This window comes from Enhydra lutris, unplaced genomic scaffold (genome assembly GCF_002288905.1).
Source record: "Enhydra lutris kenyoni isolate GAN:26980312 unplaced genomic scaffold, ASM228890v2 scaffoldscaffold21, whole genome shotgun sequence".
Classification (NCBI taxonomy): Eukaryota; Metazoa; Chordata; class Mammalia; order Carnivora; family Mustelidae; genus Enhydra; species Enhydra lutris.
The window spans coordinates 24,801,218-24,818,584 of NW_019154105.1; the positions used below are offsets into that span (position 1 = coordinate 24,801,218).

The 17,367-nt window shown below is 37.9% G+C and overlaps 1 pseudogene; it reads right to left on the reverse strand.

Annotated features, from left to right (window-relative positions):
- Positions 1-1,299: 1,299 nt before the first annotated feature.
- The window catches only part of LOC111148843, a 142,424-nt pseudogene continuing 126,356 nt past the window's right edge, over positions 1,300-17,367 (reverse strand).

The following is a 17,367-nucleotide window of genomic DNA, read 5'->3' on the forward strand; positions in this document are numbered from 1 at the left end:
AGAAAGTCTGAATATTTTGTATTTTTTTAGTTTCTGAATATTGCCTTAAGTTTATTTTTGTTCTTGATAGACAATTTCTATGGTCATAGCATACTTTTTTAAAAAGATTGGTTGATTGATTGATTGATTGATTTCACAGAGAGAGACACAGCGAGAGAGGGAACACAAGCAGGGGAAGTGGGAGAGGGAGAGGCAGGCTTCCCTTGAGCCCCAGTGCAGGGCTTCATCCCAGGACCCTGGGATCATGACCTGAGTTGAAGGCAGACACTTAACGATTGAGCACCTAGGTGCCCCTAAGGTCATATCATTCTTGATGATTATTTCCTTTCTGCTTAAGAAAATTCCATTATATTCAGATTTTTCATTGCGGCTATTTGGAAATCAGATGTCAATCTAACTTGCTTCTTTGCCTTCGCCAGTAATCTTTTTTTCCTAGCTGCTTTTAAGGTTCTCTTTCTTTTTCCTCCCTCCTTCCCCTCTCCTCCCCTCCCCTCCCCTCCCCTTCCCTTCTCTTCTCTTCTCACTTCTCTTCTCCTCTCCTCTCCTCTCCTCTCCTCTCCTCTCCTTTCCTCTCCTCTCTTCCCTTCCCTTCCCTTCCCTTCCCTTCCCTTTTCTCTCCTCCCTCCCTACTTTCCTCCCTCCCTTTCTTCCTTCCCCTCCTTTCTTTTTCCTTCCTTCCTTCCCCTCCTCTCCTTTTCCTTCCTTCCTTCCTTCTTTCCTTCCTTCCTTCCCTCTTTTCATGTTCTGCAGTCTCATTACAAATTATCTATCTGCATTGTATTTCTTTTTATTTATTCTGCTGGAGATTCATTGGGTTTCTTAAATCTGAGGATTTCTGTCTTTTGTAAATTCATAATAATTCTTTGTCAACATCTCTTTGAATATTGCTTCTACATTTTCTCTATTACTTCTTTCTTGTATTCTAATTTAATATAAGTTAGATATCTTAATTATAGTCTCCATGTCTTCTTTCTCAAATACATATGTTCATTTTTTATTTTTTTCCTTTAAAGTTTAATAGCTTAAAACATGCAGATCTCTGGTAGTTTTATAACTACCAGTATATTCAAAATATTTTTATTAAGAGCATTTAAATCACAAAACCAGCATAGGTTACTGCAAATCCAGTTAAAATCTTGCTCAATGAAACTAACAACAGCAATAGCTCTGATCCTAAATACATTCAGTGCACACATCTTGAGCTGTCTTAGCATCTGCAGTGTTAAGTTCAGATTTTCTTCTTTTGCTTTACCCTTGCACTGCAGTCAGCTTCAAGCTCAGGGGATGAGAATTCTTCTATTATAACATTAACCTCTCAATATCATTATAATTTGAACTTGAACCATAGAGTTGCAACAACATGTTTGTTTTTAGAGGAATTTTGGCTTGTGCAACTTTATTTTCAGTGATATGAATCCATAAGCACATATTATTTTTAGGAATAATATGTAACATGTCTGCAATTATGGCTGATTCATAACTCATATAGCTTCCCCACAATTCTCTATCTGTGTAGGAAATATGGAAAGACTGGAAGCTAGGACAGAGGTTGCCATGACAAATGAGCTTAGTTGTTTTGCTAGATAAATTTATTCCTACTCTGGAATGGCAATTCTAGTTATCAATCAGTGTGTTTACACCCCTGAAAGAGATTGCATATGGATGTGCCTAACCAACAGTTTCAACAGCTCTTGCGAGGTGTGCTGAAGCCACCTTGTCATTCTTCATTCAGTTCTTATTTCCTGTGAATTTTCATGGAGGCAGAGTTGGTATTTCTTCTTTGTGTGTGGACAAAAGTCACAAAAATGAAACCTTGCTAACTCAAGTTATTCATCATAGGAAACTCTTCCAGATACAGTAGGGACTCTTCTTGGCACCTTATGTGATTACATAGTTCACTAAGTCCTTATGATTTTTAGGGTTGATGTTTTCCATTGGTCCCCAAACCACCCATCGAAGTGCAGTATTTTGATAAGTTGTGACATGTAGATAATAAAAAACAACTTCTTGGCTTTGACTCTGTTTCTCCCAATGTACTGTTTTTCATTATATCATCAAGAATTTCTAAAGCTGTTGGCAAATCTTTAAAGAGTTCTTTGGCAAATATATGGTCTACTTTCTGGAGGTATAGGCATTGAAATGAGCGCCTATGCTTTCATTTTTAAGTTCCAGATCTAATTTGGGTCTCTTCTTGATGCCCTTGAAATCCATATGTTCCAGAGAATAAAATGTTCCATTATTTTTCTTTCTTTTTTAAAAAAGATTTTTATTTATTTATTTGACAGATGGAGATCACAAGTAGGCAGAGAGGCAGGCAGAGAGAGAGAAGGAAGAAGGATCCCTGCTGAGCAGAGAGCCCAGTGTGGGGCTTGATCCAAGGAACCTGGGATCATGACCCAAGCCGAAGGCAGAGGCTTTAACCCACTGAGCCGCCCAGGTGCCTGTCCATTATTTTTCTTATTTTCACTTTAAGCTTCTAAGATTAATCAATCAAAGCTCTACTATGTAATTTGAGAAACCAGAGTCTTCAGACGCCCAAGTCCATTTTCAAACATGTTATTCAATCCATTGGGAATATCCAGAACAACTTGTGTAATGGCTTATATATTTCATTGACACCTCTAATCAGGAGCCTCTCAGAGAAACCCCAGAGTATCCGTAACAGCATGACTACAATGTCTACTGCTATCATCTCCTTCCCATGTCTTAACTTTCATTTAATTTTTTTTCAATTTCTTTTCCCCTCTTCTTCACATTGAATAACTCTTCAGTTCTTCCTTCCAGTTCATTAATTCTCTCTTTCATTGTATCTAATGCTATATCCATCTACTGTGTTTTTAGTTCATTTATTATGCGTTTTTTTTTTCACCTAGAAGTTCTATTTGGTTCTTTCTTCAAATCTACCTGATCACATTTCATAGTTCCTACACCTTATTATACCTCAAATATTCTTTTTGTAAAAATAATTATATCAAACCTAACCACTTTATATTTCCTAATTGGTAATTCCAATATCAGCCATTTTTGTAACTATAATCCTATTGTTATTTCTACTTATTCTCATTCAAATGTCTTATTTCCTCTTGTGCTTTGTATTTTTATATTTTAGTGAGTTTATAATTACCTGAGGAGATACTTGAGGCCTTTGCTTAAGGTATGTATATTTACCTAGGAAGGCATTAGTAATCTTGAGTCACTTTAAATTAAATTCTAAGGGGGCATGTGGGTGGCTCAGTCCTTAAGCAACTGCCTTTGGCTCAGGTCATGATCCTGGAGTTCTGGAATTGAGCCCTGCATCAGGCTCTGTGCTCACTGAGAAGCCTGCTTCTCTCTCTCCCACTCCCCCTGCTTGTGTTCCCTCTCTTGCTGTGTCTCTGTCAAATAAATAAATAAGATCTTTAAAAAAAATTAAATTCTAAGGTTAGGTATTTGGGGATCACATATGGAGTGTAAATTCCAGATTCTGGCTCTAAAACCTTATGAGAACTACTTGTGAATAGGAATTTTAGTCTCTACTCAGAGTCAAGATTGAGATAAAATATTTCTTTACTATGTTCTTTTGTGGGCTAGATTTTCTTCTTTTGGTTTACCCTTGCATTAAAGGTGTCAATTTCTGGGTCCTGGCCTATTTAAGGAATTGTGTGTGTGTTCATCCTGTTCAGGTCCTAGGCATTGTATCTTTATCCCTCCTTGATTTCCTCTAGGCCACCAGGAATAAGCAAATGTTTTCAGGGTCTGATTACTTTAGGGTGGTTACCTCTGAAAATTTGTATTTTCTTATATTTTTAGACTCTAATGATTTCCATTTTTTTCCTGACAACTCATTTAAGCATTTTAACATCTTTTATCCAGCATTTTTAGGTGTCATAAGCCAGGAAGTTCTTCATAATATTTATTCTTTAATTTGTGGGAAGTGGAAGTTTGGGAGTATTCTTACATACTCTAATTTACAAAGTTTCTATTGTAAAGTAAGCTGAATTGAGGAATTGACATAGTTCTTTTCCTGCCCCAGTAAAAAAAAAAAAAAAAGTCCTCTGAACACTCAAATTCCTGAGCTTTTGGAGCCACATTATAATTTTGCCTCATTATAGCATGGTTGCTACTGTCCTAGTGTAACCCTGGGCAACTTATGCCAGTAGAAGATAGACTAAATATAGGGAGAGTGATGAGGAACAATGTCTGGTTCATGGATCAGCACTCACCCTGAGTTACCTACTCTGAGATTCACAACAACCTAATGAAATGGGTAGCATTGCTTTCATTTTATAAATAAGAAATATAAACCTCAGTGATGTTAAGTAACTCATCAGAAGAAGACAGGAGGAGCTGGAATGTTCTGCAAGATCATCCAGGCATGTCTTCCTAGAACAAGCCTTCAGAGGATCCTGTAGGTCAGTCATTTATCCATCCATCCATCCATCCATCCATCTGTGAATTCATTCAATAAACCTTTCTTGAGAACTTGCCATGTGTGTCACACTGTGCTAGATACTGACAAGAAAAATGGATAAGATAAAGAGCTTACATTCTTATGTGGGAGATGTATAAACAATTTTAATATATTATAATTTTAATATATTTAATAAATTGTATATTTAATAATATAATATAAATGATTTAATATAAATTTAATATATTTAATTAAAAAAATAACAATTTAAATTAAATGATAGGGATTTTGAGAACATTGGGAAGGGCATTACCACTGACACCAACTCATGTATAGTTGGAGTGGGAAAAGGGAAGTTGGTTGCTGACTGAAATGGGTGGTGAGATAGAGGATAGAGGTAGGAACATCAGTAACAAGTAAAGATGGAGCATTCTTTTAGGAGATGGCTGCTCCTTTTTCTCTAAAAGAAGTGGAAATAATAAGAGCTTAAAACTATTGTCTTTAAAAAGGATTTATTCCTTACAGTTACCAGCACAAAAGCTTTTCAGATTCTGCCACTTGCTGGATGGAACAGATCAGCGATGGTTTGGTTATCCAGCTTGTGATCTTTTCTGGAATTGAAACATCACACAGAGGAAAGACTTGTCTGGTACAACTGCTTTTAACTGCGTTTTCTTCTTGATTGTTCAAGCCCTTATATCAGAAACTCTAATCCAATTTTCTCATACCCCATCTCCCTACTGGTCAACAAAGTTTCCATGCTGGGTCTTGCAAAATTAAGCTGTAAGCTTTTCTTCTACCAAAGGTTCAAATCTGAGCACAGATGTCAGAGTTAATCCAGTTACCCTGGCACTCTTAAACCCCTAGAAAAGTAGATTTGTCTTGATGCCTTTTTAATGGTACAGAATTTTCCTCCACACAGCAACTTTCTTCACTTTCTTGGTTATACCTAATTGGGTTTATCTTTGTCTGAACCAACATGATGGACAGACCTCTTGGCAAGCGGACTGTGTTTACTTCTAGGGCTTAAAATGTGGGTCATAGACACTGCTAGCGACTAAATATCCACTGGGAATCCTTATCCCCCTCTAGCTGTTTGTTCTGAAAACAAAACTGTCATCAATGATCCTGGAAAACAGAACCTGGAGCTTTAAGGATGTGTAGAAGTTACATGATATTACAGCTAAACTGAGTATGCCCAGTGGTGTTAATTGGGGTCAACTTCCAACATGCTTTTGAGGTCTGTGATTGCTATCATTACAGCTGAAGTCTCAAAGGCTGCCCATTTATCACTAGTCTAACCCAATCCCTGGTCTTCTAGATAAGTCATTTGCCATCATAGTTGAACATAGAATTTGAGATTGGGGTCTTAACTCAATTTCTGCTAAATGATCTCTACTCAGTCCTTTATATCTGAAATTCTTGGCAGTACAGTTTGGACAGGACAAAAAGACTTGTATCAAATTCTGACTATAAATGCTTTTTAAATATATTACCTTGGGCAAATGACTCACCTTTCATCAGCTTCTTCATGTGCAAAATTGGACAATAATGTTCATTTCAAAGGTTTCTTTGAGGACTAATTGAAATGTATGTAAAGCACCTAGCATAGGACATGGGCTTAGAATGAGTGCTCAGTAAATAAAGTAAGTAGTGTCATTCTGATTTCCTTATTAACAAAGGAATCATGTCTTCAGTTCTACCAAGAATGGGTTTCTGACTGATTGCCAAGAAAAGAGGGACTACAGATTTAGGTTTAAGATTGTATGGAGAACAATAATGAAAAGTCAAATGGAGACTGGTAGACTGAGTTCCTACACTCACCTCTGTCCTGTCTTTGGCAAATACTTTACAATATTGCAAGAAATACTAAACAAAATGGAAAGATGTTCAGAAGGTGAGTAAGGTTGAAATTATGCCATTTTTTGCAGTCCTGATCCTGTCTGTTGCCACAGCCCGAGTCCATCATCCCCATTGTGTACAGGTCTCTGTTGGCTGCTCTTTGCTTCTCATTCCAGGATTCTTGAGATCACTTTGTCTTGTGTGCCAGGAGTTGGCTCTTAAACTAAAGGAGCTCTGTTGGGTGTGGTGATGAAGGAGGCATGCTGACAAGTGACTGTAAGAAAAGCCCAGCCACAGTTGTATACTGGATACTGTGATAGGAATGTGGGAAAAATGGCCATGAGACAGCATCTCTGTCCTTAAACTGCTCACCACAGTTCAGTGCATGAGACTGACCAGCACACAGACAATGCCATTGCAGAGCAGTGAGTGTCACACAGGCTTCAACAGAGAGTTCTAGGAGTCACAGCCCAGATATAGGGACATTAATGCTCAAAGGTAAAGATGTAAATAAGGAGTCAGCCAGAAGAGCTGACATGTGTGCACATGTTTAGTGGGGTATAAGGTGGGAGTAGGAATGTGAGGAAGAGACAGACAAGGAGCATTTGGAAAATGCTTCTGGTGTGAAGATACACTTTTGCGGTGCTTGGAGGTGAGAAGAGCAAGGGATACTTGAGGAACTGTTTGCTAAACTGCTACTGATGCCCCCCCTTGCCTCTCTGGTGTCTGGTGAATGGGCTCTTTTGTCTATGAAAGATTCCCCGGTGACCTGCCCAGCAGCAAGGTAGAGTATTCCTCTGCTCTGAAGACCCACTGTGAGAGCCTAGTCCTTTTCTCATTTCATCTCTTAGGTATTTATTTCTTTTTTTCTCTTTTCCTCCTCCTTTACTTCCCTAAATGTTTCTACTGCGACTCTGTGCTATGTTGAAGGAGCTTTGCTGCAATGTGGAACTCTCAGGGAACAAACCCACAGGGGTAGGATCTGGGGTGCAGTCGGTGGCGACCTTCCTCCCTAGGCATTCCCTGTTCATCAGGCGTTGACACTCACAACCTGAGCTTCCTGCTGTGTTGAGCCCCCACTTTGGCCCTGGTGCCTAATCCCCAGGGCCTATTTGCCAGCTTTCTTCTAAAAGTGGGCTTTTCTTTCAGCTCCTGGGTTCAGAAAAGAAACCATAGTGTTTCTTCCTGCATCCCGTTCTGTCTCTCAACTCCTAAGTGAAAGTGTTTTACAGTCATCAGAATCCTGACCAGGAAAATCATCCATAATCCACCATTCACAGAAATATCGCTGCAACAATTTCAGTCTTCCTCCTTCTCCCTCTCTCTCTGTCCCTTTTTCTCCCCAACCCCTCTCCCTTATGTCTCCTCTCTCACTCTCCATTTCTCTCCCCTTCTCTTTCCCCTCCCACCATGTACAAAAAATCTCTTAGCTGTCTCTCCTCAACTTTCAAAGCTTTTACAATGATCATTTCCCAGTTTCCCAGTCTCTCAGCCCTTTCCACGCAATCCAAAATTTATGTCTTTCTAAAAGTCTAACTAATATTTATTGAGACTCTAATATATGCTACCTCACACACACACACACACACACACACACACACACACACACACACAGTGATTATATCTACTCTTTTAGGTGAAAAAATTAAAGGTCAGAGATATAAAGTAATTTGACTAAGATCAGCTAGTTTATAGCTGAAAATTCAGTTCAAGTCTGACTTAAAAGGAATACAAAATTCCTTTTATATTTTATAATTTTTTTCTGATTGTGAAACATTTATGTAGAAAAATTCATAGATGTACCTTCATCTTAATTTTATTTTATTAAAAGAAAACAAATTAAGAATATATAGACTAAAAAGTAGGGGCGCCTGGGTGGCTCAGTGGGTTAAAGCCTCTGCCTTCGGCTCAGGTCATGATCCCAGGGTCCTGGGATTGAGCCCCGCATCGGGCTCTCTGCTTGGCAGGGAGCCTGCTTCCTCCTCTCTCTCTCTCTGCCTGCCTCTCTGCTTACTTGTAATCTCTGTCTGTCAAATAAATAAATAAAATCTTAAAAAAAAATATAGACTAAAAAGTAAAAAAATAAATAAATAAGTAAAGATGTATCTTCCCATATGCTGCATCCTAACTCACCATTAACATTTTATGGCTTATGTTCTGTCTTTATCTTATACAGTCTTAAATAAATACTTATAAAATTGGCACATACAAATGCATGTATATATTTTTCCAGCTTAATTGAGATATATAATAATATGCACACATATAACCTTGTGTAAGTTTAAGGTATACAATGTGATAATTTGATACACATATATTACAAAATGATAGCCAAAATAAGATAACATATCGATTACCTCATGTAATTATCTCTTTTATACAAAAGACTTGGTGAAAATATTTAAGTTCTACTTTCTTATTAACTGTTAAGTACACAAAATGGTATTATTAAAATACTAGTCACCACGCTGTGCGTTAGACCCCCAGAACTCATTCATCTTATAACTGGAAATTTGTATGCTGTGACCAACATCTTCCCCTTACCCCAATCTCCAGCTCCCAGCCACCACCATTCTACTTTCTATTTTTGAGTTTGGTTTTTTAATTCCATGTATAAGTGATATCATACAATATTTGTCTTTCTCTGATTTATTTCATTTAACATGATATGTATGTATACATTATATATATATGTGTACATATATATATATATAATTTTCTACAACTGATTAATTTCAGGCTGAATTTCACCTATTCACACCCTTTTCAGAAGTATATAAAATCATTCCACTGAACATCTTCTAACAATAACTTCTTAAAAAATATTTGTCAGTTGTTTGTTGATAAACAATTACATCATTGTTTAGATTCATAATTCTTGGATTCCTACTACATTGAATATTTTTCAAATGTTTATTGATTGTTAATATTTCTTAATTTCATTTTCTTTAGAGCAAGGTTTGGCAAACTAAGTCCATGGGCCAAATCTAGTTCTCTGTCTGTTTCTGAAAGCAGAACTATATTGAGATATAGCCACACCTCTTTCATTTATGTATTTTCTATGACTGCTTTTGTGCCTTTTTGCAGAGTTGTGTAATTGTGACAGAAACAGTATGGTCTGCAAAGCTTAAAATATGGACCTTTACAATCTGGACCTTTACATAAAGTTTGCTCACCCCTGCTCTTGAGAATAAACTCCTATATTGTCAATCTCCTATTTCCTTTATCTTGTATTTTCAGTACTTTTCTCGTATGTCTTGAGTTGATTTTCTTCATGCTACTCCTCCTCAGTAAGAGAGATATCTCTATGTGTTTTCCAATAAGCAAGATGCAGGAATTTCCCTTGATTGTCCTTGCTGAATCCCAGCCTTCTGGCTGAGCCCTTTCTCAGATCTATGGAAAGATGATTGTACATTTCACGCCTAATTCCCAGTGTCCAGCTGGTGCTCATGTGACCTGGCTCTGAGATTTTAAGAGAAGGTTTTCTATCACCATTCACTGTTTGTTTCACTGATGTAAACCATTAATGAAATCACTGGTATTTCTATTATTTTTGAGAGGCATTATGATATAATTTTTAGAAGCATGGATCCTGGAATCAGATTGTCTGGTTCAAGTATTAGGTCTACCACTTATTTTTTTTTAATTTTTTATTTCTTTTCAGCGTAACAGTATTCATTGTTTTTGCACCACACCCAGTGCTCCATGCAATCCATGCCCTCTCTAATACCCACCACCTGGTTCCCCCAACCTCCCACCCCCAACCCCTTCAAAACCCTCAGATTGTTTTTCAGAGTCCATAGTCTCTCATGGTTCACCTCCCCTTCCAATTTCCCTCAATTCCCTTCTCCTCTCCATCTCCCCTTGTCCTCCATGATATTTGTTATGCTCCACAAATAAGTGAAACCATGTGATACTTGACTCTCTCTGCTTGACTTATTTCACTCAGAATAATCTCTTCCAGTCCCATCCCTGTTGCTACAAAAGTTGGGTATTCATCCTTTCTGATGGAGGCATAATACTTCATAGTGTATATGGACCACATCTTCCTTATCCATTCGTCCGTTGAAGGGCATCTTGGTTCTTTCCACGGCTTGGCGACCATGGCCATTGCTGCTATAAACATTGGGATACAGATGGCCCTTCTTTTCACTACATCTGTATCTTTGGGGTAAATACCCAGTAGTGCAATGGCAGGGTCATAGGGAAGCTCTATTTTTAATTTCTTGAGGAATCTCCACACTGTTCTCCAAAGAGGCTGCACCAACTTGCATTCCCACCAACAGTGTAAGAGGGTTCCCTTTCTCCACATCCTCTCCAACACATGTTGTTTCCTGTCTTGCTAATTTTGGCCATTCAAACTGGTGTAAGGTGGTATCGCAATGTGGTTTAAATTTGAATCTCCCTGATGGCTAGTGATGATGAACACTTTTTCATGTGTCTGATAGCCATTTGTATGTCTTCATTGGAGAAGTGTCTGTTCCTATCTTCTGCCCATTTTTTTTTATATGATTGTCTGTTTTGTGTGTGTTGAGTTTGAGGAGTTCTTTATAGATCCTGGATATCAACCTTTTGTCTGTACTGTCATTTGCAAATATCTTCTCCCATTCCGTGGGTTGTCTCTTTGTTTTGTTGACTGTTTCCTTTGCTGTGCAGAAGCTTTTGATCTTGATGAAGTCCCAAAAATTCATTTTTGCTTTTGTTTCCTTTGCCTTTGGAGACGTATCTTGAAAGAAGTTGCTGTGGCTGATATCGAAGAGGTTACTGCCTATGTTCTCCTCTAGGATTCTGATGGATTCCTGTCTCACGTTGAGGTCTTTTATCCATTTTGAGTTTATCTTTGTGTACGGTGTAAGAGAATGGTTGAGTTCCATTCTTCTACATATAGCTGTCCAGTTTTCCCAGCACCATTTATTGAAGAGACTGTCTTTTTTCCACTGTATATTTTTTCCTGTTTTGTCGAAGATTATTTGACCGTAGAGTTGAGGGTCCATATCTGGGCTCTCTACTCTGTTCCACTGGTCTATGTGTCTGTTTTTAGGCCAGCTTGTCTCCAGGTCTATCACTTATTAACTGTGAATTTGGGCAAATTACTTTTACTTGTTTGCCAGTTTCCCATCATCCATAAAAGTCATGGGGATTATGCTATTATCTTTCTCATATGGTTGTAAATGAGACTGTGCTCCCTCGGATATCCATGGGCTCTTCAACATTTCCCAGCCTCCCTTGCTGTGATTTGGGCCATGTGACTACTTCTGGCCCATGGCCTGGGAGTGGAAAAGTCATATGTTATTTCAAGACTGGGGCAGGTAAGAGCCAGTTTGCCCTTTGCATCCCTCTCTTTCAATACAACAGTGTCCTTGGGTGGTATCTCAAGGTGGAGGGTCCCTGAATCCTTGAGTTACGAGGTGCAGGAGAGTCACAGCTTACCCAAATCAAACCTTGAATGAATGAGAAATAAACTTGTGCCAAAGATGAAGATTTTGGAGTTACTTTATTTTCCCCATGACATAGCTTATGCTAGTATTCTGACTAATACAGGGTTGTTCTAAACACTAACTAATATATAAAAAGCACTTGGATGAATGCCTAGCACATTAGGTGCTATAAGAATGTTTTCCTTCTTATCCCTCTTCTTATTATTAAAAAGATGATAATTCTTAGCATTAACTCTTTTGCTTTCTACTCATACCTTTATCTCTCTACTTACTCTATTTATAAAGAAACACCCGCATAAGGATGGATATACACACACACACACACACACACACACACACACACACAATGTTGTCTTAGAGAAGTTAGTGGTCTATAAGTGGGTCTAGAATATGACTTAAAGTAAGTCTTAAGTAAATCTTAAATATGACTCTGTGTCCCTGAGCAAGAGAAAGGAATATGTGTGTCTTGTTACCTTCTCTCAGGTTGCTAATAGTTTTGTTTCATGTGGGAACGCACAGACACTCATTTTGTTTTCCCAGTACACTTCAGTTTGCCTTAAGGTTAGTAGAAATTTCTCCCAGATTCTGCAGAAGGCTGCTTTATCTCTCAGTGTTAATCATTTTCATCTTTTTCTGAGTCTCCATTGATTCTTTATCAAACCATCAGTCTTGTTTCTGATCTCCACTGGTATTCACTCACTCACGCTTCTTACACAGATTACAGTCAGTCCATACATTCTTCATAAAGTTATTTTCATTCCAAAGCTGTTTGCTTTGATTACTCTTTCATTAGTTGGAACATGGAACACAGGAAAACAGATGTGATTAAGAGAGTTGCTGAAGTTCAGTATTTTCAATCCCCTATATTGTTGCTCATTTCGAATACCAAGCCATCCTTTGTTTCTTCTTTGACATATCAGTTCTGCATAATCTAACTTACTTGTTCTTGGAAAATGTAACCCTATTATTCACTGTCTACATCTGAGCTCCAGTGTATATCATCTCTCCATGCTCTTTTGGAGTCAATAGATTTAAGAAAGTGTAAATGGGCCAATGATTTAATGTGGAGTGGAAAAATGAGTAGAGTGCAAATCATGAGGGGATTTAAATTTGAAACTTAAGACTTTGCATTGTATGGAATGTGGTAACTCCATACAATATGCATTTTGGAATGATGATCCTGGTAAGAAACACAGAAGACAGTGAAGAGGAGGAAGATAAGGAGGCCCGGAACAAGGTGAATAAGAATGTGTGTGTGGCCCAAAAGCATTTGGTTTACCAACTCACCCTTCGGGGTATAGGGAGGAATGATAAAACAGTTGTGAGAAAGGTAGAACTGATAGGACTTGATGTCTGGTTAAAGAGGCCATAGGGTGATTCTAGGTTTTTTATTCGAGTCACTGTGAGTGTTGGTGTCATTTATTCATCAAAGTTCATCCCACAAGAGGCAAAGAAGATTTTTGGAGAAGGTAATTTCTTTTTTGTGTGTGTTCTGTTTGAGATGTCTTCAGGATATCCCATTAGGATGTCTGAAAGGCATTTGAATGTATAAGTGCAAGCACAGAGAAGGTAGGCAGAGTAGGAAAGAGTAAAGAAGTAGCTCAGTAATTGTCAGCGTAGCAGAGACAGCTGAGAGGTGGCAGTACCACTGGTGGAGCCCTGAGGTGTGCAAATAGGCAGCTGGGACCTGAGGAACAGCAGCAGTGTTACTAAAGGATAGCATTAGTCGGCTGTGCCCATGACACCCAGGGGGTTCCTGGGGATTCTAAAGGCGAGAGAATCCTAATGGAAAAGAAATAGGTGTTCAGCTGATGTTGATGTCCCGATGTTCAGCTGATGGGGCTCTGGAGCCAGCAAAAGCTGACATATTAAAGTGATCTCATCAGCACGTACATGCAGAATGGCTTATCCATTTGTACTCCAAGGATTATCTTACTATTCAGTAATGGAAATACTTCATGTTTTTCTCTTCAAAATACTATCTTGGTCTTTTTCCTCTCTCATCCACACAGAGATTATTGCCCCATATGGAGGCAGCATATTGTGAAAATAGCAGGGACTTCAGAAACTTTTATTTTAGATCTACATTCTGGGTAGAAACTTATTAACTAGGTAAAATTGGTAAAAACTGCTTTGCTTCCCTGAGCCTCAGTTTCCTTGGGAATCTCACATTTGTTGAGAAGTTTAAACAAGGTAATACAAAAACATTTGAAACAGTTTTCTTTATTTTAAATGATTGGTACTTATTTAAATGATTGGTACTTTCATGTCAGGTTGTCTTCCAGAGACCTTTTTCTTCTCCACAAAAGAACGTCAGTGTACCACTTTCTGGCAAATGTTTCAGTGCTCTTCACTGAGGCCCAAGAACCCCACCCTCATTTTAATGACTGTTAGCTTTATCTTCCTTTCAGGTGTGCATCTGATAGACTCTGACTAATTAAGTAGGGTTCTTTTTCACTTTGATGAAGTTCCAGAAAACCATTCAACAAAACAGATGGGTTCCCTAACCCTTTTATGTGGGCCTTGGAAATTGCAGTCAAATCCTCTGGTAGTACAGCCTTGTGTAAAGCAACTTCATTTTTCTGAGCACTGTGGACAGAGATCTCTGCTGCCTCTGTTTCTCTTTCTGCCCATGAAGGTCTCATCTGCCTCACTGATCTCTTTGAGATTTGTGATCTTGAATTCCTCTTTTATTTATCCTTGTGGTCATTGATTGAACTTCACATCCTCTCAGTAGTTTTTGGCCTGGGGAATTATGTAGATTCCTCTAATCTTCTGTAAATGATATAGCCATTTTACTGGGATGTTCAAGTACTTGATAAAAGATAGGGCTCTGTCCACCAAAACACTGTGGTCATAGTTTGGTTATGGCCTCACTGAGAAAACACATAGAGATGAATTTTAATGGTTCTTGTATTTTCTTTTCATCTACTTCAAGATAGATTCTTTGTGTGGCTCCTTCCCTTTGTCATTATTAGCCTGGGTCCAAGGGCACTGAGTACAGTTGGGAAGCCTGACTCACAATCCCTAATCTTGGACCTCAGAGATATCTTAAAGGTGAAGCTTATGTACTGGAGGATTTCCAAAGCAATATGGAAGGACCATTCTCCTTTTCTTGGCCAGTCTTATTGATTTTTAGGAAAAGGAGCCATTACCACAACCTCTTTAATCCATGTCATTGTTTGAATATCTCTTTGTCCCTTTCAACAGTTAAATACTTAGTGTTTTATATCCTAAAGTGACCTGCATCAGACTATAGAGCACTTTTTTTAATCTTAACTACCTTCAGAAAAATGATTGAAGCTACTATCCTCATAGGCACCTTATAAGTCTTATTGCTCTAAACTATTTTAAAATTAGTAACTGGTGGAAAATTATTTTATAACATTTGTGAACAGCATCATAGCCTACTGAAGAGCTTTTTAACATAATAATGACCTCTTTTTTTTTTTTTTTTTTTTAATCTCTGGAGTTGCCCTTCTGTTTTCTGAAGTTACTTTAAGGATCATCTTTCAGAAGGAAAACAACCTGGCATATAAACCACTTCTGAGCCTGTTTATCCAGAGTGCAGAGTGAAGATACTATTAGGTGTGAAAAAACAATTAATTTCATGGGTATTAAGCAGTAGTTTCAAGATTCATCTTCAGGGGTCAAGTGTCTCAGGCCGCTGTTGAACAAGAGGATGTTGATGCAATGCCCCTGAGGAAGACAAGAAGTTAGATTGAATATTGTTGAATATGTTTTTTGAATAAATATTTAGAAAGATGCACCCTTTACTTTTCATCTTTTCACCTGCATAACCAATTAAACATCTATAAAAATAAAAAATCCACAACGAGGACCAGATGCATTGTACCTCCTGGGAAAGTGAAGAGGGGTGGGAGAAAAGGAGTGGGGGCATGACCAGGAAAGGGAAGACAAATGAAGCAGCCAAAGATGTGTCTCAAGAAGAGCCTGGGGAGATGATTCTGGAACCTCCTTGGTCTCTGAACTAGACTGGAAAGTTTCAGGCTAAGCTAAGAACTCATAAATACCACTGGTAAGTGAGTTAACCATTTATTTGAATATGGAAACTATGCACAGGACTCAGGGTTAAAGGTTAACAGGCAGGGTTTCAAAAACAATTTCTCTAAGTAGGCAGTAATAGACTACAACTAGTGTCTTCTGTCCCCACATTAAAACAAGAAACTGATTCAAATGAACTAATGCATCCTGGATTCAAAATTATAAAAAAGCTATGATTAAGAAATTAAGGAAAGCTGAAATCTTAAAATAGAAATAAAAGAACTATATATTATATAGCATATAACAGATATTGGGAAGTTATTTGTGCATATGTTGATCTTTCTGAATAGATAGTAGTTCAAGGGAGGACTTTGTCTTCATGTTTCTGTTCCTCACAGTGGGTTAACTCAATAAACAGGAGTTGAAGTCAATTCAAGTCAACTTCACACTTGCATTGTGGTTGTATATTGTGTATGCAGAAGGAAAAAAATCAATGAAATTGTTTATAGTACCAAGAATCCCCTAAACTGGATTTAATTGACCTGTACCTTCAAACTGGGAAAAACAGAAAAAAAATGATATACTTACTACTTAGTAAAATTAAGGTATATGTTTTAAGCAACTAGAAATAAATCCAGCTGTTATGTTTCACACACCCCAAAATCAAGTGGACTGAAAATAGATTACTAACCAGCACAAACATCACAATTATAGCAAACATTCAGAGTAGAGACACTATTCCAGGTATTTTACATATTAGTGCATTTAATTCTCATAAAACCCTTTAAGATAGCCAAGTATTGTCCTCATTTTACAAAGAAATAAACTGAGGCACAGAGAGGTTATACTACTTGCCCAAGGTCATACAACCAGTTAGTGTCAGGACCTGGATTTGAATCAATGAAGTTATGTTCTAGACTGGGGTGGACCCTTACTTTACTACTTCACTATGGTACTGTGAAAAAAGCTGGAGTAAGCATAGAAAAAAAAATACTGTAAAATTACTAGATAAAGAGCATTTCATTTCATGTGGGGTATTCAAGGAAGACTTTATAAAGGAGGCACAATGTGAGTTAAATAAATGAGTTGGATGTCAGCAGGTGGAGAAGGAAATAGATCATGGAAGAATGGGGTGGGTTTACAATGATGGATGGAGGAGATGAAGGAAGGTGTTTCAGATGAGAAAAAAAGGAGAAGAAGTAGTATGGAGTAAGATAATTTGGGGAAATAGTAGATAGACCAATTTAGTTAGAGAAGACAAATGTAGTGCTGACCCAGGAGATAACCTTGGAAAAGCACAGATGATGGAGGGGTGAATTTGATCCTAAGGCAATAGGGAAGCTATTGAAAACTTTTAAGCTAGTAAATGACATGAATAGAAAACAGTCCTGGCTTTCTCTAGACCAAGAATGGGCCTAGAGCCTCGGAAACCAATCCTGCTCCATGACTGAATTTAATTAAAAGTCAAGCCCAAATAGAGAGCATGGGTTTCAAGGGTCTCAAATCTTAGTTGTACAATTATGTTATTTTGTTTACTTTCCTTTCCACATTAAAGGACTATTGTACATCCTAAGAAGATATTAATGGTAAGAACAAACAAAACTAGCTCTGTCCTCAGAAAGCTAATGATCTAGTGGGAGAAGACATAATGTACAAGATAAAATAAGTAAAAATAATATATGAATGTTACTG